Source organism: Dipodomys merriami, unplaced genomic scaffold (assembly GCF_024711535.1).
Source record: "Dipodomys merriami isolate MVZ:Mamm:240054 unplaced genomic scaffold, mDipMer1.0.p SCAF_236, whole genome shotgun sequence".
NCBI lineage: Eukaryota > Metazoa > Chordata > Mammalia > Rodentia > Heteromyidae > Dipodomys > Dipodomys merriami.
Window position 1 is genome coordinate 1,748,430 of NW_027203782.1, and position 9,081 is coordinate 1,757,510.

At 43.9% G+C, this 9,081-nt stretch overlaps 1 long non-coding RNA gene across 1 annotated transcript; it reads right to left on the minus strand.

Moving 5' to 3' along the window:
• Window positions 1–780: 780 nt before the first annotated feature.
• LOC138835401 (uncharacterized) lies at window positions 781–8,093 on the minus strand. Its single transcript, XR_011374594.1, has 3 exons — window positions 7,157–8,093; window positions 6,511–6,666; window positions 781–922 (listed from the first exon to the last, which is right to left on the minus strand). It is a non-coding gene; the product is annotated as an uncharacterized lncRNA (long non-coding RNA).
• Between the last annotated feature and the right edge of the window lie 988 nt (window positions 8,094–9,081).

The following is a 9,081-nucleotide window of genomic DNA, read 5'->3' on the forward strand; positions in this document are numbered from 1 at the left end:
AAGAACAGGAAGAGAGAGAGAGAGGTAAGAGAAGAGGGAGATGAGAGGAAGAAGATGAGGGGAAGGAAAAGTAGACTAAGAGACGGTATGAGGTAGAAGAAGAGGAGGGAAGAGATAGTAGAGAGGGGGAAAGACGGGGAAAGGTGAAAGAGGAAAGTGATGGAAAAGGAAGCAGAGAGAGAATTAAGAAAAAAAGCACAGAGATAAAGACTTGGTACGAGCAAACACTCACAAACATATACACACAACAAAGAAACAAAAGGAAAAAAATAAAAGGCATGGAAACATCATGGAATTTAACAGTACTTCCCTCCCCACATACCCTCTTCACTGAACACTGGACCACGAGGAATTCAGGATTCCTCAGCTCCCTTCATGACCTTCCACCTCTCAGTTCTCCTTCAGCATTAGTGTCAACCCTGTCATTCACCAGGTGCCTATCCTTTACCCTCTTTAGCCCTCACTGCTTCTATCACCAGAATCCCACCTCATTCTTTGAGGGGAGATCTGCTCCCCAAATAACCCTGAACTGCACTTGTCCACCAGGAGACCCAGTCCTCCTCTTGCTACAAATCTCATCAGTTAGCTCTGCAGGCTCAGCCTCCTAACCCCAATGTATACAGAGCAAAGTCCAGCTGTGCCCAACTCCTCCCCATCACACACTTGTCACCCAAGACAGCATCAGCCTTCAGCACTTCCTCTGTGTGGAAATCTAATAGCCCTGGATGAACCAACGCAAATAAGACAGTGGTGGAGAGTCACAACCAATCTTACTGAATCTCCACTCATGTCCAGAAGTAGTCATCCCAGGCAGGGTCCATCCTCAGACCAAGTTCACAGAGGCCTGGTCCATCCACAGGCACCACTATACCTCCGTGTTCTCTCAGGTCTCCTGCTCCTTCAGAGGTTTCTCCAGCTCTCACTGAAAGGAAGAGAACATATTTTAATTAATATACTTTGTGGTTCCAAAAATAGGCTCTACATGTTCACAGTGGTCTCATATGTGAAACTCAGCACTCACAACACTCTGTTTACCTGAGGAGAAAAATTGGGCTAACAGAGGAAGTTGCAATTACGACTTCAGGGTGTATTCATTAGGGTCTTTCAAATATGTGTTTTATCTTTTACCAATGTGAGCAAATAAATGAGAAATCGGGTTCTCCTGGATGATGGCTTTATGTTGGGATAGTGATGAGTAAAGGATTATAGAGAAAACACACACAGAAGAAACTGCATTGAAATGGAGGAAAGTGGGGCAGAAACCACTGTCATGGTACATGGAGACAGGTCTCATTTCTTTCCCAATGAAGACTTGCCCTTATGCTCCAACCCAGCCAGTGTAACTGGTGTGCTCAGGAGTTGGACCCAGTCATCTAGAGGCCACAGTAGGAGGAGCAGAGTCCAGGATGCCTCCTGACCCTCAGATCAATGGGCTTCAGCTCAAATGTAAATACAACAAATAAGTATATAAACATACAGGAAACCTACATGAAAGGTAAGGTGATTACCTGCTGTAGCATTTGGAACAAAACCACCTCAAGGACAAAGGTGAATGGTTGTCAGGTGAAGTCACCATGTGATCAAGCTGCAACCCCTACCACCTCTGAAGGTAAAGACACCTTCAGGCTACTTTTCCATTTTCCTTTCAGCCTGGGAAGGCCAGCTCAGTGTCAGATGTACTTTGACCAGAAGCTCGGCTGCAGAATCCTGTAGCACCAGGCACTTGGCCTGAGTGTGCTACACGGGGACTATGCCAGGCATGCTGGGCTCATAGCACTAGTCATGCCTCCTGAAATGAGTGAACTAGTGTGTAAAGGACTGGTAAATAGTCACAAGAATCAAGTCTGTGTGAGAGCTTGGAGGACTACTACTCTTCCATGTAGCCTAGCGGACCATTGCCAAGGCCACTGGGCACATGGGAGGATGCTGCTACTGCTACCTTGGCAACCATGTGGTAACCATGAGGACATCGACCAGAGACAGGGAGAGAAGGGGAGAGACAGACCGACAGACAGACACAGAGACAGAGAGACAGAGACAGAGACAGACAGATACAGAGCAATAGAGAGAATGGGTTGATCAGGCAGTTTGAATCTCTTGGCAAGTATAAATTTTACAGACATGACAAAATTTCATGAAACCAAAAAACAAAATTAAGAGCTAATCCCCAAATAATGTACCTATAAAAGCTTGTTTTTTAAAAGATGGTTTGACTGTAGCCCAGGCTTGCCTTGAACTCAAGAGCCTTCTGCATTTGCCTTCTAAATACTGGGATTACAGGTTTGCACTACCAGTCCATCATAAAAAGATCATCTTCCATCCTGAGGCTATCCAGGTGTACATCAAGGGTTGCACCTCTTAGAACATGCTCTTGTGACAGGAAATTCCAAAGGATTTCATAGCTCTGGGTCAGATGCTACTATAACTCAGGAAATGACTAAGGTCTTAGGAGCTCTGATTGAGGAACCAGGGTCAATGACCAAATAGTAGAGCAAAAGATCCTACTACCACCCCTGTTACTCAGGAAAGCATGAGTGTTTTTGGATTTCTATGTCAAGAACCATAGAAAAAGGCCAAATACATTTACATCACTGGCAATCACAGGAGATTGTTTACAAACAGAATGAATTACTCAGTAAGTCATCCTATCAAGGGTAATAGGTTTCTTGGTAGTTACAAATATGGAAAAGGAAAAAAAACTGGAAGAATATTTGGGGTGAGATTGCAGTTGGAGGTGTCAGTGTGAACTCATGATTTTGAGTATATATAGATGGATATATATACATAGATTGGTGTACAAATCAGAAGTTGAGACACTCAGGAGGCTAAGAGCTTGAACACTGAAGTTTGAGACTAGTCCAGGCAGGAAAGTTTATTAGATTTCACCTCCAAACTAACCAGCAAAAAGCAGGGCTTAAAGGGGGGCTCAATTACTAGGACCCAAGCAAAGCAAGCAAGAGGTTCTGAGTTTACATTTCTTTACTACTAAAAGAAATTAATATAAATTTAAATGTGTATATGTGTAAATATACATGTATGGGCTTGTATATATCAATGCACACCCATATACATGAATACATGTATTTTGTATATTCGTTTTATGTATTTTCCAGTTCTCTTCTCCAAAAGGGCCTAGGAACAATAACATCTCAAAAGCAAAGAACATACCTAATACTCAGATGTTGGTTTCTAAATGCCATCCAGCCACAGCTCCTGGATAATAGTTGATTCAAAGACTAGAGCATGGAAGGTACTAAATAAACATTGATCTTGTGTATGAGTGAAGAACAAAAGCACTAATGAGGGCTTAGGGGTAGAGTGCTTGCCTAGCATCCATGAAGCCCTGGGTTCTGCAGTGCCACATAAAGAGAAAAAGCTGGAAGTGGCACTGTGGCTCAAGAGGTAAAGTGCTAGCCTTAAGCAAATAAGCTCAGGGACAGTGCCCAGGCCCTGAGTTCAAGCCCCAGGATTGGCAAAAAAATAAAATTAAAATAAAATAAAAGCACTAATAAAGTCTGTTAGAAGGGGCTCGCACTGGCCAAGTCTGGAACCATCAAAACCATGACAGGAGTGGAATTACAACCCAATGCATTCAATAGGAATCCCTTAGCAAGTTCAAACATGAATAAATATGTAAATACATAAGCAAACTGTCAATGATGTGAGGAATGGGATATTTCCACAGCCTTATGTGTTTTCCCACACATCACTCAGTTACAAAGGGAGAGGAGAATTTTTTCAGTAGAAAAACTGGCAAATTTGGCCATCTTCAAGTGATCAAAATTACCTACTACACTCCCAAGACAAACTGATGTCTCCAGCCACCTGGTGGGATGCAGTGGGAGGCACACAGTGTCACTTCACGATAGTCCTGCAAGACCCAAGTCAAATCATGATAAAACTTCAGACAAGACTAAGTGGAAGTGGCATATAATCTTGAAAACATTCAATAAAAATCTTGAAAAATTTTCAAGATTGAAGAAGACTGCAGAGCCAGAACCAGAGCAGGCAATCTTGACTTCTGGATAGGATCTTTTCACTATCAAAACTATATCATGAGCCAGGCATCGGTGGCTTACGCCTGTAATCCTAGCTACTCAGAAAGCTGAAATCTAAGAATCATCATTCAAAGTCAGCCCAGGCAGGAAAGTCCATGAGACTCTTACTTCAAATATCCCTCAGAAAACCAGAAATGGAGCTGTGCCTCAAACTGGTAAAGCTCCAGCCTTGAGCTAAATGCTCAGGGACCTTTTACTGGTCCTAATTCAAGCACCAGAAAGGAACCAAAAAAAAAAAAAAGAAACCAACACTCAGACACTATGGATGGAACTGGAGGACACTCAATTTCATGAGAAACACCAATATCACACACACCCTTTCATATTTGAAGACTAAGAAATGTGGCTTTAGAGTAGACAGGAGAACCACAGGACAATGTTGAAGCATGGTGGGTCACCACTCTGCTCACAGCTTCCTTTGGTGTAGTGCAGAGCCTGTGCTGCCAAGAGGCTCCTGTGCCTTCTCTGATCCTGTCTCTCCCCACTGAGCCCAGGCTTCCTTGCTGCAACCACACTGGCATTTGCACTGTGCCAGCTGGGGGCCACTGCTATTCCAACTGCCTAGAATGCTTTTCCCCACACCCAGCTGCTCAGTCCCCTATACTTCCCCAAAACCCCCTTGCCAAAGAGGTCTACTCTGATACTCAAAAATACAACTTTGTGCACATGTACACACAACACACATCTGCAAACACACAAAAACACAGATTATTTCCAACACTCATCCTGATTCTTTCTGCCTTAATCTTCCTTTTCATATATACTATGTACTACTTTTGTAAGTTTGAGTATTCTCATTCTCCATGCTGAGTGTACTTCCTCAGTGAAGTACACTAATCTAATGCCCTGCTGAATGAATATCACAGTGGTGGAGGTTCATATCCAATCTTACTAAATTTCTGCTCATGTCCGCTTGTACTCATCTCCATCCACATGTTCCTATATTTTCATGTTTTCTTAAGTCTCTTACTCATTAAAAGTTTCTCCACCTCTAGTTGATAGAAAGGAAATTATTGTAATTCCTACATTTTTTGGTTCAAAAAATGGGCTCTGGAGGTTTATAGTGTGGCAATATTTGAAATTAAGCTTCCTACACACCATGTGCCCTAGGACAATAATCAGGCCCTACTCTTCTTCCATGAGACCTAGAGGCTTCCCCTGGGAACTTCCAGGGAAAAGGAAGCACCATGCCCAAAGCCTGGTGCTCTGGGGAAGGGGGTGTCAACTGGAAGCATCTTTGGCGACTCAAAGGGTCTCTCCTAAGAATCTGACATCTCTCAGTGCTGAAACCCTTGTACTGTGGAAACGTAATTCTCTACCTCTCCATTCTCCACATGCAGCCCAACCCAACACCCTTTCCTTTCCCAAAATTTTATGAGTTGTCCCTCATACAAGTACACAAATTCCTTTTGTAATAACAGAGAAACCAATCTGTGCTGTACCAGATTCACAAAGTCTAGGTGCTGGAGGCTCACCTGTATAATCCTAACTACTGTACACACTGACACTGAGAAGACTGTAGATAAAGCCAGCCTGAGCAGACTCCATGTCCAACTCAGTAGAAAATCAGGCCTAGAAGAGTGACTCCACTGGTAAAACATCAGCCAGAAACACGCCCACACTCAAGAGAGAAAAAGGGAAAGAGGGGGCCTGAGGGGGAGAAGGAAAACAGACAGAGAGAAAAACAGAGGGACATGCATACATACCTAAACACAGAGAGACAAAGAGACAAATTCAAGAGAAAGGATTGAATGAGAAGGAATGAGATAGGGAGAAGAGAATGATTAGAGGGAGGAGAAGAGGAGAAGAATGAGGGTGTAAGAAAGGAGAGATTAGAGACAGTAGAGGGGAGGAGGGCCCAAGGAAAGGCCACAGAGGGAAAAGGAGACTGAGAAAGAGAAAAGAACAGAGTTCAAGCCAGCACATTCCCAAATGCATGCACACAACCAACAAAAAGACAATTAAAAAGCATTGAGAAATCATGGAAATTAATAGTACTTCCCTCCCCACCCACCCTCTCCACTGTACATTGTTCCATGAGGAGTTCAGCATTCCTTACATTCCTCCTCAGCTCTCTTTCAGCATCAGTATCAACCCTGTCTTAAACCAGTTATGCATCCTTTGCCTATTTGGACCCTTATTGCTTCTCTCGCCACAAATCCATCTCATAGTTTGAGAATAGCATTGCTCCTCAAATACCCCTGAGCAGTACCACTGACCCACCAGGAGCCCCAGCCCTCCTCTTGCTGCTATTCTCATCAGTCTACTCTGCAGGTTCAGCCGCCTGACCCAGTGTACACAGAGAAACGGCCAGATTTGCCCAACTCCTCCCCATCATACACTTGTCACCCAAAGGCAGCATGAATCCTCAACACTGCCTCTGTGTGCAATTCTAATGCCCTGGGTGAACCAATACAAATATTCTAGTGTGAAGGCTCATATCTAATCTTACCGAATTTTTGTTCTTGTGGGAAGGCAGTCATCCCAGGCAGGGTCCATCCACGGGTGTGGTCCATATACAACCAAAGTCCATCCAGGCTATGTCCTTCCACAGATCCCAGTTTATCTCAATGATTCCTCAGGTCTCCTGTTCCTTGACCACCTCTAGCTGAAAGGAAGGGAATATCTTTTAATTCATACACTTTGTGATTCCAAAAATGGCCTCTTGATGTTCAAATATTTAAAACTTGGCTCTGATAGCATTCTTGATTCCCCAAGGAGAAAAATTGGGCTCTGCTATTCTTCCATGAGGCCTAAAGTCTTTACCGGGAAACGGAAGCACCATGCCCAAGCTGGGTGCTTTGGGAAAGGGGGCCTCTCTGGGGACTCATAGAGTCTCTACTAAGAATCTGACACCTCTCAGCGCAATTGTACAGCACATATGTCGTCCTTCCCTGTCCATTTACACAAACCCATCACCCCCTTCCTTCCACAACCAATTGTAAGGTGACTCTACACAGCTATCCCTCACATAAATACACAAATGCCCTTTCAAAATAGAGAAAGCAACCTTTGCCACACCAGATTAACAAAGTCAATTGCATTCCCTGATGCTGTAAGCTCTTGTCTGTATTCCTACCTATCTCCCAAGATGATACCTTGAAGATTGCATTTACAGCAAGTCTGGGAAGACTCCATCTTCAAGTAAATAGAGAAATGCAAGCCTGGAAGTATAACTCAAGCAGGAGAGAACCAGACATATCCATGACAACTGAGAGAGAGAAAAAAGAGAAAGACAGAGAGGGAGAAAGGGAAAGAAGGAAAAAGGGAGAAGTGTAGAGAGAGAGGAAGAGTGAGGGAGGTGGAGGGAGAGAGAGACAGATTCAAGAGCAGGAAGAGAGGGAAAGGGAATGGTAGAGGGTAGTAGTGGAACAGCAAGAAGAGGAACAGGAGAAGTAGAATAGGAGTAGCTATGGGAGGAATGAAAACAAAGGAAGAGAAATGGTGGGCTGCAGCAGGGAGAAGGTGAGAAAAGTGGAGAGAGAACAGAGAAGGCAAAGGAAACAGCATAAGAAAAAAAGCACTGAGGTGTAGCAGCACACACTCACAAACACATACACACAACAGACAAAAGGAAAAAAAAAAGAATAGTGATCAAGAAGTCTTACAAATCAACAGTTAATTCCTTCCCACCCACTTTCTTCACTGAAAAATGGCCCATGTGGAATTCAGGATTCCTCAGCTCCCTTCTTAATTTGCCTCCTGTCATTTCTCCTTTACATTTAGTGTCCACCCTGTCATTTACTTTGTACCCATCTTTTCCCTCTTGTAGCCCTTATTGGGACTCTCACCAGAATCCCTTTTTGTTCTTTCAGGGGAGATCTGCTCCCAAATAGCTCTGAGCTGGACCACTGATCCTACCTACTGCAGAAAATCTCATCAGTCTGCTCTGCAGGCTTAGCCTCCTGACATCAGTGCACATATAGCAAAAGTCAGGTGTGCTCAAATCCTCCCTATAACACACTTGTCACCCAAGGGCAGACAGCATCAGCCTGAATCAAATCCTCTCTGTGGAAATCTCATGGCCCTGACTAAACCAACACAAATAGCCCAGTGGTAGAGGTCATATCAACCTTACCAAATTTTTGCTACTGTCCAGATGCAATCATCCCAGGCAGGGTCCATCCAGTGGCACCACTGTATCTCCATACTTTCTCAGGAATGCTGCTCCTTCACAGGTTTCTCTACCTCTACGATCAAGGAAGGAATATTATTCTACTTCATATTTTTAGCCAGTCTAAACAGTGGCTCTGGTTGGTCAGACTGTTCTCTTATTTGAAACTCAGCTAACCCAGCCTTCTGGTTCCCCTTAGAGAAAATGGGGACTCATGGGAGGAGTTGCCATTCAAAACAACCTGTCTTAGTAATAGGGTCTCTTTGATTGTGAGCAAATAAACAACTCTGAAAGAAGAGATGCTTGGATGAAGGTTTTATGTTGGGATAATGATGAGATTTAGAGAGAAATTACACAAGCAGGAAAGTGCATTTAAATGGAGGAAAGTAAGGGCAGAAACCATTGATAGTGCATTGGGTGAATGGAGACAGGTACCTCTCCATTCGCAGTGAAGATTTGCCTTTGTACTCCAACCCAGCCAGTGTAAGTAGTGTGCTCAGTAGTTGTACCCAGTCACCTAGAGACTGCGGAAGGAGAAACAGAGTCCAGGATGCTTCCTGCCCCTGAGATCCATGGATTCCTATACCACGAAGCTCAAGGGCCTCACTTTAAACCTAAATAAATAAACTAGCAATTGGGGACACAAGCAACCTACGTGAAAGGTGAGATGACCTGAAGCGTTTGGGACAAAAACACCTTAGTGTTCAGAGGACCAAGGGAAAAGGTTGTTCAATAAAGTGACAATACTATTAAGTAAGGGATCGATGTGTAAATGCCCAGCTCAGAAAGTACAGCAGATTGAGGCCACCTTTCAACTTATCTTTCAGCATTGGAAAGCCTTGGTGATGTCAGCTGTCCTTTCTCCGAAAGGAATCCCTGCCGGAGAATCCCCTAGCAGCCGTCACACAA